The sequence below is a fragment of the Atractosteus spatula genome, unplaced genomic scaffold (genome assembly GCF_055471065.1).
Source record: "Atractosteus spatula isolate fAtrSpa1 unplaced genomic scaffold, fAtrSpa1.hap1 Scaffold_62, whole genome shotgun sequence".
NCBI lineage: Eukaryota > Metazoa > Chordata > Actinopteri > Semionotiformes > Lepisosteidae > Atractosteus > Atractosteus spatula.
Genome location: NW_028296893.1, coordinates 193299 through 211878, shown reverse-complemented (window position 1 = coordinate 211878; position 18580 = coordinate 193299). Strand labels below are relative to the sequence as shown.

The 18580-nt window shown below is 40.1% G+C and overlaps 2 non-coding genes across 2 annotated transcripts; both read left to right on the top strand.

Annotated features, from left to right (window-relative positions):
- The first annotated feature begins 2033 nt into the window (after positions 1 to 2033).
- On the top strand, positions 2034 to 2146 carry trnal-caa (transfer RNA leucine (anticodon CAA)). The gene is made up of 2 exons: positions 2034 to 2071; positions 2101 to 2146. It is a non-coding gene; the product is annotated as a tRNA-Leu (tRNA).
- A 9780-nt stretch (positions 2147 to 11926) lies between these two features.
- On the top strand, positions 11927 to 12000 carry trnat-agu (transfer RNA threonine (anticodon AGU)). The gene has a single exon. It is a non-coding gene; the product is annotated as a tRNA-Thr (tRNA).
- The last annotated feature ends 6580 nt before the right edge of the window (positions 12001 to 18580 follow it).

Below are 18580 nucleotides of genomic sequence, written 5' to 3'. Positions count from 1 at the left end.
CCCTCAATGGGCTTTGACGTGCTAATGCGTTGGTTTAACAGTCCGGGTGTGGCAGGCTTCCAATGTCAACTCGACTCGATTGGAAGACAATGAACGTATTTTAGCCCTAAATGAATTAATAGCAAACATGGTTTACATAAAATACATTTTTCCAAGAAAGTTTATAATAATACGATCTATAGTTGAAATCTGACCCTACTTTAAAAATAAAGGAAAAGCATTTTCAGAGAGCAATCATGCTGTGTTTATGTAGAAAAAGCGATTAGGTTTATGAGCAATCTAATTACCTATTCGCTTAAAACGCTATTAAAAATTTACTCTGTTGCACACACACACACAATAGAAGCAGGCACCGCTGTCAAAAGGGAAGGTATGTTCAAAATATCGCAAATATCGATCATGTTGCGATATTTTGAAATATAAAAGTCAATTGATTGTCCATAATATCGCTATTCTATTTTTTCGAAGAAATGTTTGTTAAAAGGGAAGCCCGGCACCAGCTGGATTCGAACACACAACCTATCAGCTAGTAGTCACGCACCTAGACCAGTCGGCTACAAGACAGCTCACATGAACAGGCAGGCGAAACAGCCCTACACAGCCCTGTCGCAGCACACGAATACCGTTATTAAATTCTTTAGATACGCGATTCCATATTATATTCCCTTTTAATCAAATTCTAAAAGTATGCTTGTTGACTCCGGTATCGCGTTAGTTAAAGACTTCGAAGCTTAAAATGTTTAGGGAGAAATGGAATACTGGTGTGTATTTTTTTCTTTAAAGTACCAAGACCAGCTATACACTGTATGTTTATGTTCCAAAATTAATATCGTGTATGGCCTTCACACGCGTTACAGTATGCTCCTATTCTTTTTATGCTCAGCTACTAAGATTTCCCTTCAGTGGTAAAATTCAATACCTACAACGGGCACAGCAAAGACGTTTACTGTAAGTCTTTCTACGACAGACCAACGGACCACGAGTGCCCCTGTCGGTCAACCAATCACGTACTGCGGTGCCACGCGTCATCTTGCGTCATACTGAGCGACGTCACCTGCGGTACGTGTCTGTAACGCGCACTTTGAATGGCTGCATCTGTACAGGCAATCCAATAAGAACGTTGAAATGTTTGAATATCATCTCTCTATATATTGCGCTGCTTTTTACTTGGAGTAAAACTATTGGATTGGAGGAATACTAACCACTGGGTTAAAATGTATTGTTTTTATTTGGAGAAATCAATGAACTCTTGATTTTATATGTTTTAAAAGATGGTCATGTGCACAGAAAAAAGACAGTGCTGAGTATTTTTCTGGAGACGGAGCACTGATGACCTATCCGAGCCAATTGATAAAGCCCACCCAGAGGATACTCTAGCAGAACGTGGAAGAACGTTCACCATTGTAACCAAGGCAACCACAGGAACAACATCAAGAAGCACAATCAATTCCCCATTTAAATCTTTCGTGTAAGGTATGCTATGTGAAAGCATGAAGTAAATCCCCTGATCTCTTTTGAACATGGATAAGGTATTTCTGATGGAGCGCTATGAGCAAAGTTTTAATAAGCTACTCCTGCTGATGATTCAGCTTAAAGAAGTAAAAGCTTCACAAACAAAAGCAGCTCGCTACCACAGCCAATATTAAATGTACTTGGTGGCACATTACCATTTGCACTGGCTCAAAAGTGATCTCGGCAGACGTTGTTCCCTACGTAAAGCTGAAAGCGCCAAAGAGCATTTCCATTGAGAAAAAAAAAATCTGCCTTGATGTTAAACATAGAGAGCCTGCCTTATAGAAGTTCTCCCTCTAAACACCTTGTGCAGCCTCCCGACAGACTAACAAAAAGCGCCTTTTCACCAACTCAATTTATAATACGCCCCTCAAAACTCACAACCGAATAACAATCCATCCGTATATTTGATTTCCAAGATCCATTCAAGGCAACTTGGCTCTTCGCAAGCAAATAATTTCAGGGAAGAAACTCAGTTTAGTCAACTACTGGTGCATTCAGCACACAACTTGCTTTCGCTTGTCAGGGTGGCCGAGTGGTCTAAGGCGCCAGACTCAAGGATGTGTGTCTTTCCAGCTGGCTTGGGTGTTCTGGTCTCCAAATGGAGGCGTGGGTTCAAATCCCACTCCTGACCGCTTCTGTTTTTACCTCTCTTGAATTGTTCCAGTGCTAGCTGACAGTGAATGACTGAAATATAAAAGCAGCAGAAGAAAGCAAGCAACTCAGTGCAATTTGTGAGTATTCTGCACTGTTAAAATGCACAGGTTTTCATACTTTTTGGAATTCGTAGCTCAAGAAGTGACTCCTGTTTCATTTTCTATTCACCAACTCGATTTGCATTCCGCCCCTCACACCTCACAACAGAATAACAAACGGCTTCATGTGCCACAGCATTCCCCTGTAGATTCAGTTTGCACTATGAATTAGGCGACCCCGAATGAAATATTTTAGTGTTGGCTCAAATGTGAGGAATTTCATGAACCCTCAAAAAGGAACTTGCAGAAAATGCCAGCAATTCAAAGCGTGTAGGCAGCATGAACAGACCAATTCTGCAATTTCTGTTATCGCGGGCGTTGCTTTCTGAGTCGAGGCTCTGCTTTAAAAATGAGAAGTGCTGAACTCTAAACACGTTCTTGCCATTACTGCTACTCCTGCTGCTACTCCTTCGTCCTCGAAAAAAGAAAAGACAGGCATGTTTTGAGTCTCATAATGATCTTCTGGATCCACAAGAAACATGTAAATTTGATTGATTCCGCAGTATTTTGGATGTACTGTACTTATAACTTCCATCGAAGAGAGATTTCATCAGTTGCATGAAATTGAAACTTTCGACTTTTTGTCTGGTATGGAAAATATGTTAAAAAAATATAAACAATTTTCTAACGAACAACTCATGAAGTATTGCCAGGATCTATATTTAGCATTCGGTAGTGATAACACTGCTGATATTGATTGAGTACAAATCTATGATGTATTGACAGCTTCATCTGAAGCTGGAAGTCCTAGAACGCCATCTATGAAATTTTAGGATTCATACCAAGAAATGCCTTTTTTGTCCCACCCCAACTGCTGCTATTGCATTACACATTATGTGAACATTACCAGTTTTGGTAGCTTCTGGGCACGATTTTCCTAAACTGAAACTTATTACAAAATTCTTTAAGATGAACCATGTCCAAAAATTGTAAATCAGGACTAATTTTAATATTAAATGAAATTACTACAGAAGAAAAGGTTTAACTGAAATATGAATAAGACTATGCAAGCCTAAAAAATAGAAAAATTAAATTTATATAACTTATTTTTTTATTTTTTGAGAAATGGGCTCACACACCGGAAGACAATAACGTTTCTCTTCGTTAGAGTATGTGAATAACAGTTTAACCCCAAATGTTTGTAATTGTGATTCTGTTAAAATTATATAAATCGTAAGAAATTATTAAGAAAGTAAGAAATTGTTTTGTTTCACAAACTATAAGACAATGAAGAGAGTTTACTTCGCTTTTGTTCTTTTAACTTAAGAGTTCAGGGTCCAAATCCATCTGCGGACGGTTGTGTTTCTTGAATTTCTTGTAATCATCAAAAGTCGTTGTTTTGGGCTTCAGTTTTTTCTCGAGTTATACCATGGATATTTTATACAATCAATACTTTTCATACTCTTTTGCATTTTCCTTCACATACAGAAAAAGTTGAAGGTGTTCATGTCACTGTGCTGCACATTTATGCTGGACCACCTGTAACAGTACAGGACACACAGTGAGGAATTCGTGCAGCTTTCAGCTCAGTGCCGAGTCCAGAGGGAGGACTCGCTCGCTGAATGATCTCTCAGGAAATCCCGGGTGAGATTCAAAAGGTAAACCTGGCTCTCTATGAACACGAGCAAAGAGTTCTCACTCAACAGAAGATTGCGATGTGAGTACAGTAATATAAAACACCTGAAGATGCCAGGGATTGAACCCCGGACCTGTGGAGCAGTAAGTGACTTGTAGCGCTGACATAAGAGATACTTACATAAAGTGCTTTTACTGACCACATTACAAATCACAGGAAGTAAGGTCTTAAAACATTGGGCAGTAGTGGGATTTAAACCCACGCCCCTGAGAGAGTGGAGCCTAAAATCCAGCATATTAGACCATTCAGCCACACTACCTCTGGCCCCTTCTCCTTTCCTCTCGTTGCTGAGTATAGGTGCCTTCATGCAATTGAGCCAGGTTTGAATCCCAGCCAATGTATCTCCAAATCTTTTCAAATGAATCTGTGATCTTGTAGCACATCCTCTGAAACCAGCAATCGAAATTGGAAACGTCTTCTTCAACACTGAAAAGCTCAATTAGGAAGAAGCAGTTGTACACAGGACAGCAGTACCGTATGTGTTCTTGATTGATTCAGACTCGTTCTCAGTGGTTCTTGCTCACCAAATAACTTAAAAGCTGAGGAAGAACGCTACGAAAAATACTAATCAAAATACAAAATAATAATCATTATTAACCAGAAACAGCAGAAACACTGGTCACATTTGTGATTATGTCGCTTCTCTGCTTCAGCAAGGTCAATAAAGGACTCTCTGAAAGTAGTTAAACACTAAAGAACTGCAAAACTGAATTCAAAATCATATTAGGAATTCTGAGTGATGCCTGCTGACATGCAATCCAATACGGATGTTGTCTTTAAATAAGAATTCTCTATGTTTCCCTGCCTTTTCCCTGGAGTGAAACCATTGGATTGAAGGAATTCTTATCACAGGTTTACAAGGTGCCGTTGATATTTGGATAAATCTATGAACTCGTGATTTTTATATACTTTAAATATCGGCCATATGCACAGAATAAAATGACAGTACTAATGATTTTTCCTGAGACGAAGCACAGCTTATCTTTCCAAGACAGCTGATAAAGGCAAGCCAGTGGATACTCTAGCAGAACATGGAAAAACGTTCAGCTTTGTAACCAACAAATTCCCCATTTAGATCTGACATGTGAGGTATGCTTTGTGATTGCTTGAAGTGAAACCCACAATCTCTTTGGAACTTAGACAAGTTATTTCTGATGGAGCGCTATGCGGAAAGACTTAATCAGCTCTACCCCTGAGGATGACTCGACTTGAAAATGCAGAACATTAACGTTTCACAGATAAAAGGAGCACAACCGACATTAAAATTGAGGGCGCACTGTGATTTGCACTGACTCAAAAGTGATCTTGGTAGACAAACTTCCCTGCTGAAGGTGGAAACAAGAATTTGTGTTGAGAAGAAGAAACACTTTTTTCTCCCTGCTTTGATGTTAAGCTGATAAAGTAGCTTTTAACACATTGCTCCACTTGGTGGTTGTAACACAGAAACTCCTAGCAGCAGTGGAATTCAAACCCACACCTCCAATGAGACTGGAGCCTTAATCCAGCACCTTAGACCACTCAGCCACACTACCCACTATGCCCTGTCTCTTTGTCTCATTACTTTCCCGGAGGAAGCCGGGTGGCTTTTGCTCTTGTCCGACAGTGGCGTTATGACTATGGAACCGACTGCACCTGCTTTTTCTGAGATGCTTCCCCTCTCATGGTGAGATCTCGACTTCTTTAACACCTCTGGATACAGTTCTTCTGTGGATCGGTTATGTGGGAGACGGCACTTCGATACTAAGATCGAAAGTGATCTGAAACTACCCAACTTTCAATCTCTGAGGTAGTTGTCACTAAACTAGGACGTGATGTGCCGTGTGCCGTGTGCCATTACTTTTGTTGCGTTCAAGAGTATTCGTTGCGTGAGCTCCTCACTGCATGTCCTGTACTGTACTGTGATTTCATTTAGAGTACAGCGACTAGAACGCCTTGAATGTCTATCAGTATGTATATATAAAAACGCTAAAGAACATGTAAAGTGATTAACATTTCCTTGATATCGATTTTCTGATTATGTCTTGGCTTCATTTAATGAATTTCCTTAGTGACAGATAATTTCTTTCCGGTATTTTTTTCTGGTGCTGTTATTGATCGCATACGAAACATTATTCTCATAAAGAACATGTCACCTACAAAGTCACTATGAAACTGGTATCAGGAAAAGTTTCTTAATATTTCTTTTGATTAGCATGCAAGTGAATTTGATCATTACCTATGGAATTTCCCGCCAGCGTGGAGCTTGAATTCACAACCTTGAGATTCAGTGTTCAAGAGTCACAGAAGAGGTCGGCCTGGTCTTCAGTTTGCCAACGATAAGCTCCGGCAGTGCTCCTCTGTAAAGCAGATTGTTCGGATCGGTTATGTGGGACGGCACTTCGATACTAAGATCGTTTGCAGCACACGCATGGTTTCCCCCCTTCACGCAAAAAACAGATGCAGCCATTCAAAGTGCGCGGTACAGACACGTACCGCAGGTAATTGGCTACGGCGTCGTGCATCGTGACGCGCGATGACGCAAAATACCGCGGTGCGTGATTGGTTGACCGACAGGGGCACTCGTGGTCCGTTGGTCTGTCGTAGAAAGACTTACTGTAAACGTCTTTACTGTGCCCGTTGTAGATATTGAATTTTACCACTGAAGGGAAATCTTAGTAGCTGAGCATAAAAAGAATAGAAGCATACTGTAACACGTGTGAAGGCCATAAACGATATTAATTTTGGAACATAAACATACAGTATATAGCTGGTCTTGGTACTTTAAAGAAAAAAATACACACCAGTATTCCATTTCTCCCTAAACATTGTAAGCTTCGAAGTCTTTAACTAACGTGATACCGGAGTCAACAAGCATACTTTTAGAATTTGATTAAAAGGGAATATAATATGGAATCGCGTATCTGAAGAATCTAAAGAATATCTAAAGAATTTTTAAGAATTTAAGAACTTAAAAGTTAAAGGAGATGCTTCATATTGCTTGACTAATTTTAAAAACTAAGTTATAAATGCAGACGCTCCCTCGGTGCCGCGCCGGGTGTAAATATCAAAGTACTGTATACATTCCCAACAAGAATTGTACCCATCTGTCATGCAAATAAAACACCTTGAATTGAATTGAATTGAGGGAGAGAGGGGGTAGGGGGACAAATATACTGTAGACAGGACTCAAGGCAAATAAGATACTTATGGGTACGCAGGCATTCACGACAGCAACATACAAAACGTTTGCACGTACTGAGTTAAGTTATTACTTGGTTTTCAAAGTGCAATGAAATACAATATTGTTGTTGCTGCTGTTCTGGTTGTTTTTATCCCGTAAAGCGTTTTAAGAAGCCACCTTTAAAGGCGATATATATTGTAGAACCGCTGATTCTTATGGAATGTGTTCCACAGGAGATTCAAATTTTTATTTATTTTTTAATCGCGTATCTAAGGAAATCTCAGTATAACTTTGTTCATGAACAAACAGTGGCATGTTACATTATCATTAGTTTTTTTAACAAGGCTCACCAGCTAATGTGAATCGAAACCTGTCTTGCTAGCTTTTAAAGTCGTGCATGTGTAAACGACAATTGAAATAGAGAAAAAAAGACCTGACTGACAAGATTTAATTAATGCAGATCAGTAAATCAAGGGACAAAACAACTATTGCGCCCGGGTCCTCAATGCGCTTTGACGTGCTAATGCGTTGGTTTAACAGTCCGGGTGTGGCAAGCCTCCAATGTCTCCCGACTTCGGCAAAAGGCACCCGCCTTTCATTGGAAGACAATGAACACACTCTAGCCGTACATGTGAATATAGTATAAAGACACCAAGGGATTGGGTGAGCTCCCATCACAAAAAAAAAACTGCGAACCTGCACTACAGCGACCATAGTACAGTATGGAGACCAAGACCTTTTACGGGAAGAGACGGGGTGCTTCTGCCGCCCCAGCTTCCAAAGAGCGAAGGGTAAGCAAATACAGCAGACTTCATCTGAAATACGCGATTACAGCGCATATTACAAGGTATTATTGCCGTTTTGAATTTTAAATTCAATTATAATTATTTCTTCGTAGCCTGTTCTTCAAGAAAACACCGCACGGGCAAAACGATCTACCACCAGGACAGTAAAAAAGAAAGCGGTAAGACGGAAAAAAAGAAAAGTTTATTTTGACGTCTGTTCCGCGACTGATGAATACTACTGTGTGACTTTATTTCTTACATGAATTATGTTATTTTGCCACAGGCCGTGGGTCTCTGCTCTCGGCCACTGGCCAGGGTGCCAACCTGTAGAAGCAGCACCTGTATGGAGACATTTCGGCTGCAGCGGGAGCAGTACGATGCATTACTGGGGAGGATTGGGAGGCTAGAGACACTCCTGAAAATGCAGAGGAAGGAGACAGTATGTTCCAGCAGTCAAACAGTTGAGCAGCTGTCTCCCGAAAAGTGCCTCTCCCCGCCGCGTAGGTTGCAATGCCTGGCGGAAGCTCTGCCCCCCGCAGAGCACACACCGCCTCAGGACACTCCATCCCGGCCTCTCAGTTCACCACCGCGCAGGAATCTGTTGATGCTGTCCCCGCCGCCTATCTCCCCCCAGGAAGCACAGCGGAATTCACAGACGCCAGTGGGACGAATAATTCTCCCAGATGTCCAACTGCTACCCATCACCCAGGAGATGGAGGGGGGGTTGTACTTGCAGTGCATCGGCATAGACGGGAAAGCAAGAGCCGACCGCTACGCCGCCCTCGTGTTTCGAAATCTTGTGACTTTTGAAATTTACTGGGGGTGGACCACGTCTGTAAATTTCGATGGGTCCAGAGGCAAAAGTGCCTTGCCTTGCAATCTCCAGGAAACCATTAGTACGATGGTGAATCGGAGATTCTCAACCCTTGCTGCGTACGACTGGAAAAGAATTCGTGATCGGATCAACGAAATGCTTCGTAGCAGGAGGCGGTCTTTTCCTCTTGTCTAACAGTCTGTCCACAAACAAAACATTCCTGTTAGACAAGAGGAATTGAAAAAAAACAATTTTGTCAATGAAAACCGGTGTGTGTGTCTCTCCCTGCTGGATGTCCCTCTCACAAACTGCTGAATGAATAAAATAATTTTATTGAAAATGCGCTTGCGATTGTCTGGTCTTTAAATTCTTGAGATACGCGATTCCATATTATATTCCCTTTTAATCAAATTCTAAAAGTATGCTTGTTGACTCCGGTATCGCATTAGTTAAAGACTTCGATGCTTAAAATGTTTAGGGAGAAATGGAATACTGGTGTGTATGTTTTCTTTAAAGTACCGAGACCAGCCATATACTGTATGTTTAAGTTCCAAAATTAATATTGTTTATGGACTTCACACGCGTTGCAGTATGCTCCTATTCTTTTTATGCTCAGGCACTAAGTAAAAGGAGATGCTTCATATTGCTTGACTAATTTTAAAAACTAAGTTATAAATGCAGACGCTCCCTCGGTGCGCTGCTCTGGTGCGCCGGCTCTTACACAGTGCCTGTCTGCCGTAAGCGTTACAATATACATACCCAACACTGCTTGTACCCATCTGTCATGCAAATAAAACACCTTGAATTGAATTGAGGGGAGAGGGGGGGAATACTAAAGCCAATACTGCCGACGTGGTAATGCGTTGGTTTAACAGTCCGGGTGTGGCAGGCTTCCAATGTCAACTCGACTCGATTGGAAGACACTGAACGTATTTTAGCCCTAAATGAATTAATAGCAAACATGGTTTACATAAAATACATTTTTCCAAGAAAGTTTATAATAATACGATCTATAGTTGAAATCTGAGCCTACTTTAAAAATAAAGGAAAAGCATTTTCAGAGAGCAATCACGCTGTGTTTATGTAGAAAAAGTGATTAGGTTTATGAGCAATCTAATTACCTATTCGCTTAAAACGCTATATAAAATAAAGTTTATTTAGAGATGAATGATCAGTGTCGCAGTTTAAATAATAGGAGTCAGGAAACTAACACACAGCGCCACCGGATTTAATAACGCAATAAAAACGCTATAAAATAATGTGACTAGGCACAGAAAAAGTTTACAGCACAGTACAATAATAAATGCTGACCATGACTTTAGAAGCATAAATTACCTTACACTCAATTTAAACACAAGCTGTCTTTCTGTATGAACCTCTAAGCTGGTTCATACAGAAAATGTAGAAATGCATTAGCCTGATTATGATTAAAAAACACATAATTAAACACGCGTTTGCGATTTAAATCAGAACACGATTTAAATCAATATAAATGTTTATATTGTAACGCATACTGTCCAGCCTCCATTTCTCCATAAAAATTTACTCTGTTGCACACACACACACAATAGAAGCAGGAACCGCTGTCAGAAGGGAAGATATGTTCAAAATATCGCAAATATCGATCATGTTGCGATATTTTCAAATATAAAAGTCAATTGATTGTCCATAATATCGCTATTCTATTTTTTCGAAGAAATGTTTGTTAACAGAAAAGCCCAGCACCAGCTGAATTCAAACACACAACCTGCCAGTTGGTAGTCACGCACCTAGACCAGTCGGCTACAAGACAGCTCACATGAACAGGCAGGCAAAACAGCCCTACACAGCCCTGTCGCAGCACACGAATACCGTTATTAAATTCTTTAGATACGCGATTCCATATTATATTAGCAGAAAAGCTTAAAACTACCACTTTTTCACACGCTATTTCACATGCTAGTTAAATACTTCGATGCTTAAAATCGTTAGGGAGAAATGGAATACCGGTGTGTATTTTTCCTTTAAAGTGCCGATTCCTGGAATCTGACTGGCTGACACCCCTCTGAAGTGGTTCCATAAAATCTGGTATACGGAAAAGAAAGCGTTGATAAATACAAGTGTCTTTTAAAACACTCTTTGCTGTGCTCTTGAGGATCCTTGTGATATTTTAAGCTCTAGTTGAATGATAGGTGTCGCATTTTAAATCATTTTCGTAGTTAGAAATTATGAAACGCCCTGTTAAAAGCAAGGAAGTTTTTATGCCCGTTGAAGTAAAACAAAATGCCTGACAAAGTATGGCTTGGACAGATTCCAAGTGCTTGTACAAATGTGCTAAAGAAATTATACTTTGAGTATACAGCTTGTCCAAAGTCATCCATTATTAATACTATTAGTAATATCTTCAGTAAAGGCTTTGATGCATAAATATTTCTGATAAAGGTAGGTTGTGTACTTTTGTCCAACTGAGCAATCTTGCTTTCATAAAATATACCAACATTTTAATGACTGATGATTAACGTGCTGTAATACACAGTTCAAAATTAAAGGCTCAAATGCTGTACATGAGAGGTTAAGCTCCCCCTGGCGGTTTTACAAGGCAACGCCGGATAGTTAACCACGTGACACCACGTAAACTGCGTCATACCGCGTGAAACTGCGACACGCCCACCGGGGTATGCCGCGAAATACCTCACGCATTTTGAATGGCTGCATCTGTAGACGAAGGAAGCTCTCTTATCTTGGGCTGCTGACTCCTGGATTTAAAGCGCTCTGGGTGCCAGCTAAGTCTCTAACAAGCACACTATAAAGACAGGAATTACACTTTGCTCACGTCACGCATGGAATGGCGAGGCTACTTGTTCCAATATTATCTAGTCTCACCTCATATGGTGCCGATTCCTGGTTTTCATTTAAGAAAGAGCACTGCAAACACCGTAAACTGTGCAAAACGTGTGATGAAAGAAGTCTTTTCCCCCCTTTGTCTAAAGCAGAACACAGCGGAGTCATGCCGAGGGTTGTGAGATCAAGATTTCAGCGGAGCACTGTCGTCTACGTCTTTAGCTACATGATTTGCACATCCTCTTGTACACGGAAAGCAGATTGAGATCCTCTGACATGAAAAGTGCCAGATAAAAGCTATTTATCATCCTTTCTCTTAGTGCTGGAGCTATCGCACGTAAATGAGGCAACTTGCAAGGCGAGCAGGCTCGGTGCACCCCGAACGCAGATGTCTCAGAGCAGTTGAGACGTGTCCAAGTGGCTTTCAAAGGATGGCACTTTGCTGGCGCCGTGGCTTAGTTGGCTAAAGCGCCTGTCTAGTAAACAGGAGATCCTGGGTCCGATTCCCAGCGGTGCCTTTCTTCCTGTCTTACTGTACAGAATTTATCCTTATGGGCAAATCCCATGCCTTTTAATTCAGGTGAATGCAAGTGTTCGTTTCCTTTCTGGAACAACTTGTTTTGAAAGAAATCTATACAGCTTGCGAAAGATGAAACACAAATCTTGCTTATCAGTGAAGAAGAGGTACTCCCAGCAGGCCAGCTAATACCAGCAGTGTTTTTTTTTCACCCTAACCCAGAGAATGGAGAAAAGCGAGGAGCCTGTGGCTCTGCAGTGTAATCAGTTCGCGAGTTCGGCGTTTAGCTGAAAGAGTGGTAAATGCAGCTCACCCCAGCCCATCCTTATTCTTTTAAAGAGGATAAAAAATTAACTTCGCCGCCATTACTACCAGCTCTAAAAGACTGCCATGGGCACGGAAAAAAACACACTACAGATGACTGTTCTGGAACCGAAGCAGAGATTCCTTTAGGAACCAACTGATAAAGCTCAGCCAGTGAATACTGTTAACAGAATGTGAAAGCACGATCAACTTTGTAACTGCAACCACAGGAAAAACAGCAAGAAGCAGGCTCCATTCCCCATTTAAATCTGTCGTGCGAGGCATGCTTCTTGAACGCATGAAGTAAATCCCACGATCGCTTTTGAACTTGGACAAAGTACTTCCAAAGGAGCGCTATGCGCAAAGATTTAACAAGCTCAACCCCCGCCAACGATTTGGTGTGAAGAAGCAGAACATTCAAGTTTCACAGACAGAAGCGGCACGCCAGCACAGCCAACATTAAAACGGAGGGCACACTACGATTTGCATTGACACAAAAGTGATCTGGGCAGATGTCGTTCCCTGCATAACGCAAAAAGTGGCAAAGCGCTTTTGGGTTGAGAGGACGCAAGAAGGTTTTTGTTTTGTGCCTTGATGTCAAGCTGAGAAAGTATCTTTAAACACTTTGCTTAGTTTCTCGAGAGACTGCCAAAAAGCGGTTCCCTCCCTTTCGTCTGAAGTCAGCTGAAAGGGGGTCCCGACAGAAGCACCTGGCAGCGGTGGGATTCAAACCCACGCCCCCGAAGAGACTAGAGCTTTAATCCATCGACTTAGACCGCTCGGCCACGCTACCCGCTGTGCATTGTCTCTTTGTCTCATTACTTGCTCGGAGGAGGTCGGGTGGGTTTTGCTCTTGTCGCCCGACTTAGTGGCGTTATGACCGTGGAACCGACTGCACCTGCTTTTTCTGAGATGCTTCCCCTCTCATGGCGAGATCTCGACTTCTTTAACACCTCTGGATAAAGATCTGCTGTGGAGCAGGTTTCAGACCTTTGCGTACAGCACCCTTGATGTCATTTTATTTTTACAGCAGCCGCATCCGGAAAGTTGTGTCTTTTACGTTTTATTTGAACAACAAAACTACATACAATACAAACAAGAGCACATATAACGTATCAAGAAAATCGTCAGGGGCACATGCTATAATACAATTACACTTTATGAAAAACGATTACACAAGGTAAATAAAGATAAGGTCCGCACAGCTTGTTCTTACATTTCGAAAGAGTCCGTAAATACCCCTTTACGTCTATTTTGAACTGTTCAAACGTAGGACTCTTCCCAGACCATTTCACTTTATACCACATTCTTAAACAAGGATGCATCTCCTGTTTTAGAACTATTTTGGGTGGTATAGCTTATACAACACAGCTACAGTATTCTAATCGTGGACTGCAGATCTGTGCTATAGTTCAGTCGAATTCGAAGGATCCAGCAATCGTACTGGATTTGACTGCGATTCTGAAATGTCTCTTGCAAAGGTATTCGGGTTTGCTTGAACCTTTAAAAAAAGTGATCTGAAACTACCCAGCTTACAATCTCTGAGGTAGTTGTCACTAAACACGGACGTGATGTGCCACACATGTGCCGTGTGCCTTTACTTTTGTAAAAAACTGGTATAGGGAAAATTAAAGTCGAAACCCAAAACAGTAACATACTTAAGAGTAAATGCCTCCTAATAGCTAGCAAGCGCTCCTAGTTAGTAAAGTTGTTTGTGTCCCTGCCTGTCACGCGGGAAACTGGGGTTTGATTACCGACGGGGAGACAGCTAGTTTTTTATGATCAGATTCCAATCTTTAATGCTGTGTGTGAGAGTTTACGTAACCTTCCTTTTCTCACATTTTCTGACGACTATTCCGAAGGAGCGCCCTTTCAACTCCTAATACTTTTAAAAAATTCTACCTGCATGTTTGATTATTTTTGTTTCATTTAGAAAAAGTTCAATATTGATCATAACTAAAGAAAATAATGATCAGAAACAAAAACAAAATGTTGAAGATGCGACTCAATCTTGAATCAGAGCTGGGTGACACGGGCTTCTGTTCTGATATGGTTGTACGAGAAACAGGAGGAATCTTTTCTCTCCTATGGAGCATGAGCTGAATCAGGAATGAGACATTTCGTGTGTTTGTGCATATGTCAACGCATGACCTACATCGTAAAACTAAAACTAAATTAAAAACTAACATTAAGTTTTCAGAGACATTCATTTATATACAAAAAAGAGATAGACAAAGCAATAATTCTACATTAACTTGTCCTGCACTGATCAGACTAATTGAAATGGTCTGATTCAGAGCCTGTGCAGCTCGTGCTAATACAACATTTTCCTTTGATTTCCTTTGAGGGCGGAGTTGTCTTTAAAATCTGGATTAAATAAAAAGGAGTGACGTCAGTGTAAAACAGCTTTCCTTCTTGGGGAACAACGGTTGTGTTCCATATTTCTAATTATTTTGGTTTCAAGATAGCAATTTAGTATGAAACATAAAAGCCAGCTGGATAAAGCTGTTACACATCATTTACAATGGTCTTTCAACTAATAGCCCGTGCAGGGATCAAACCCCAGCTGTTGGTACGAGTTGCGTAAGGCTCTGCAACATGCAGATGAGAAACTAACCTCCGCTTCTTCATTATATACACAGTGAGCTATATATGCGGGCTTACTGCCCCCTACGGGCTCTGTATTTGATTGCGGTACAAGACTGGCCGTGGAGAAATGAAGTGAAGAGGGTGTGTTCATTAAAAGGCTCATAGCATCCCTGGATGGTCTCAAACCACCACCCTTTTGGTTAACAACCGAGCCACAAAGACTCATGTACAGCTTAACACTTCTCGGTCTCGGTGTAAGTGATACACTCGGTAAAATTTCTGGAGAATCATTTGTTTTTAAAGGAAAATCGCCAACAGCGGCCGAGATCTATTGGAGTTTTTTCATTCTATACTGCAATTTCTGAAGGGTACCCTGTGAAAATACGAATTTTGACGAGAAGGGATGGACATATAAGGTCAGTAGGCTTGGGGAATTGGACCTTATGGTGAAGGCTGCGGGCTCGGCATCAGCAGAACCTGATCAATATCGGTTGACTCCGATATACTTTGACAACTTAACTTCTGGATTTAGAGACATTTACCTTAGTGTCGGTATACTAAGATGTTTTGGTAACGAGGAAGGAGGGACAAAGCAAATTGGCAGAATGTGTGCTATTTTGTTGACTACAAGTCCTCACATGCCAGAGGGTCAATATTAAAAAAAAACGTAACAGTATAATCTCTTGTACTTCACAATTTAATAGTGTCTGTTACATTGTGTCTCACACCTCAGTGTCAGAATTGTGAGACGAGTTTGTAATCAGGAGGGAGGGCCATAGCAATTCAGCAGAAATTGCATTCACCTTTTCCCAATGCATTCTCACATGCCATTTTCTCACATGCCATGCTCAGAGGGTCATATTTTTAAAATGGTATCATAAAATGTCCTGAAGTTCAGGATTTTGACAGTCTGTTATATTGTGTCTCACACCTTGATGTCAGAAATATGAGACGATTTTAAAATCAGGAGGGAGGGCCCTAGCAATATAGCAAACATTGCATTTACCATTTGACAATGTATTCTCTCATGCCATGTTCAGAGGGTCGTATTTAAAAAACGGTACAGTACAATGTCCTGAAGTTCAGGATTTTGATAGTCTTTTCCATTGTCTCTCACACATCTGTGTCAGAATTTTTAGACATTTTTATAACCAGGAGGTAGGTTCGATCACCCTCTGCTCATCCTCAATAACCATATAGTCTCATATGCCATGTTCTAAATGTCCCATTTAAAACTGCTATATTAAAATTTCTTGTAAAATGCAAGAGTTTGAGACTTTTTATGATCAGAAGGCAAGGTCGTGGAAAATATGCAGAAAGTGCCAGTGAATTTACGTTTTGCCTTTGTCTTATTTACTCGTGGTATAACATGCCAGTTTGTTTTATTGTGAGTTGTGTTTCTGAAATGTGTTTCATACAAAAATGCAATTTGGACAGTCTCTACTTACATATTCCCCTTTACTAAGGAAATGTACAGTAATACATCCGGATAAGTATTTTTAAAAATGACTGTAGAGAGCCATCTTCAGGCGAAAGACGACATAACATCACAACAGCAGCATTTAAGATTGAACGAAAAACGCAAAGCAGCAGCTGGCGAATAAGAAGCCAACTTCAGCCTCGTTAATGCAATAGCATTAGGTGAGGCGGAAAAATATTTCTTGCTCTGAATCTTATTATTTTTATAGGAGGTGTTCTAGGACTTCTTGCCTCAGAAAAAAAAAACTGCCAGTACATCACTTATTTCTACTCCATCAATAGCAGCAGTGTTATCAGTACTGAGCCCTAAATGTAGGTCCTATCATCATATAAAAAGTCGAAAGTATCGACTGCATTCAAGTGATAAAATGTATCTTCTATGAGAGTTATATCTTTATCCAAAATACACCGGAAACAAATTTGCACGTTTTTTGGGGGGGATCCTGAAGACTGAGACTCAAAACTTTTTTTTCCTTCTTTCCAGGAGGAAGGATTATTCAGATGCAAACATTGTCCCAAAATCAATGTACTCTCCATTGATATTCAAATTCTCAAATTCTTCATCTGAACGTCGATATTGAAATATGATATCGTACAAATTGTGGTTTTCTTTTTAAAGCAAATTTTATGCTTTAAATTAAATAAATTGTATTTATTATGAATGTGCCGGAATTTTTTCAGTACTTTAGAGGGTTCTGCCATTTTAGATGTTATGCTGTTCCTGTCTGATTTATCAAATGTGTCATTTAAATCTCCAGTCATTTCTATATCAGTCTGAAGGCCTTGCAGTAAAGATTGCAATTCATCCAAAAATGCCAATTTTCCCACTGGTGATACATACAAGGAAATGAATGTATATTTTCCCCCCAAATCAACAAATTTAAGATCAAATACCTCCCTCATCTGCAGGTGGAGATAATAATGTCAGAATAAATACAGGTTTAAAAGTCAGGAGCATTGATAGTCCTATTTTAAAATGACACTAAAATGCTCACAATATATTAAAAAGCTCTGTAAAATGCAAAAATAATAAAAAAAATATTAAAACAAGGTAAAAAGAAATAATACACAGTTATAAAGCTCAGGAATTATCAATGTGAAGTTACAATGGGTTGATTGTGTTTCATGTGATTTAAAAAATAAAATGTTTGCAAAAAATCCACTTACAATATGCTAAAAATGGCAAGAATACTTAACCTTTTACTACCAGTGACATATTTAGCCAATGTCCACCTGGAATTTCCTCCCCCTTAAACATTTGTTATATCTCTGCAGCAGAACATAGCAGGAGCCTGGTTCAGGTCTTAAACTGAAGCTAGCCCCCTTGGCTTTGAGTGTGAATAGTCAAATTTCTTATATTTCTTAATGTGTCCACTCAGCAGACAAACATATGAAAATAAAACAAAAAAAACAGCTGGCGAACATTTTTTTTTGGTCTTCAGAGGTCAGAGTTTTCAACTATATGCATGTCAAGGGCCTGGGAATGATTTGAAAACCTTGTTCTAGGTGGCTACTAGCTTGGATAAAAATTTGGGACAAATGGATCAATTAGAAAAAATTCTACATCATGTTTTGTGAAGACTGGACCTGGAATGAAATTTCACGCCTATAATAAAAAATCATAAAAATATTGAAAATAATAAGAATAAAAACCATTGCAATTGCTATAAAAACCTTAAGACACTGCAAGAGAGCCTTTACCTGCTGTTATGCAATGAAAAAAAAACCTCAGAGTTGCCTTCTGGTGTGAAAAAAAGGAGCACTGATAAGAAACTGATAAAAAACTGATTGATTATCCCTTCTGAGTCAATGATTGACAGCTAAAAATGCAGCCTGAAGCTTCTAGAGGAAGTCTCACCCCCTAAGGGCTCTGAATGGCTGAAAATACAAAGAATGACAGCGGTTTTTACCAATCAAATCGCCTTATTTCTGGCGCTCGCTCTTCAAACATTTATTACGTAATCAGTAACGTTTACTAGTCTCTAGCTCTTGAGATAAACTAGTCTGGGTTATTTTGGATATATATCATGCTCCAGAATAAGGTAAAAACATGGGATATATATATATGCTGGTTTTTGCTTTTGCGGTTTTGTTGGAAAAAATGTATGATATTGACATGCTGGGCTGGCCAGGTGATCGGGTGTTTTTATTGGGATTCTGCTAGTTCATTAATTTATTGGTTTATTGCATAATAGTGTCATGTCTGTGGA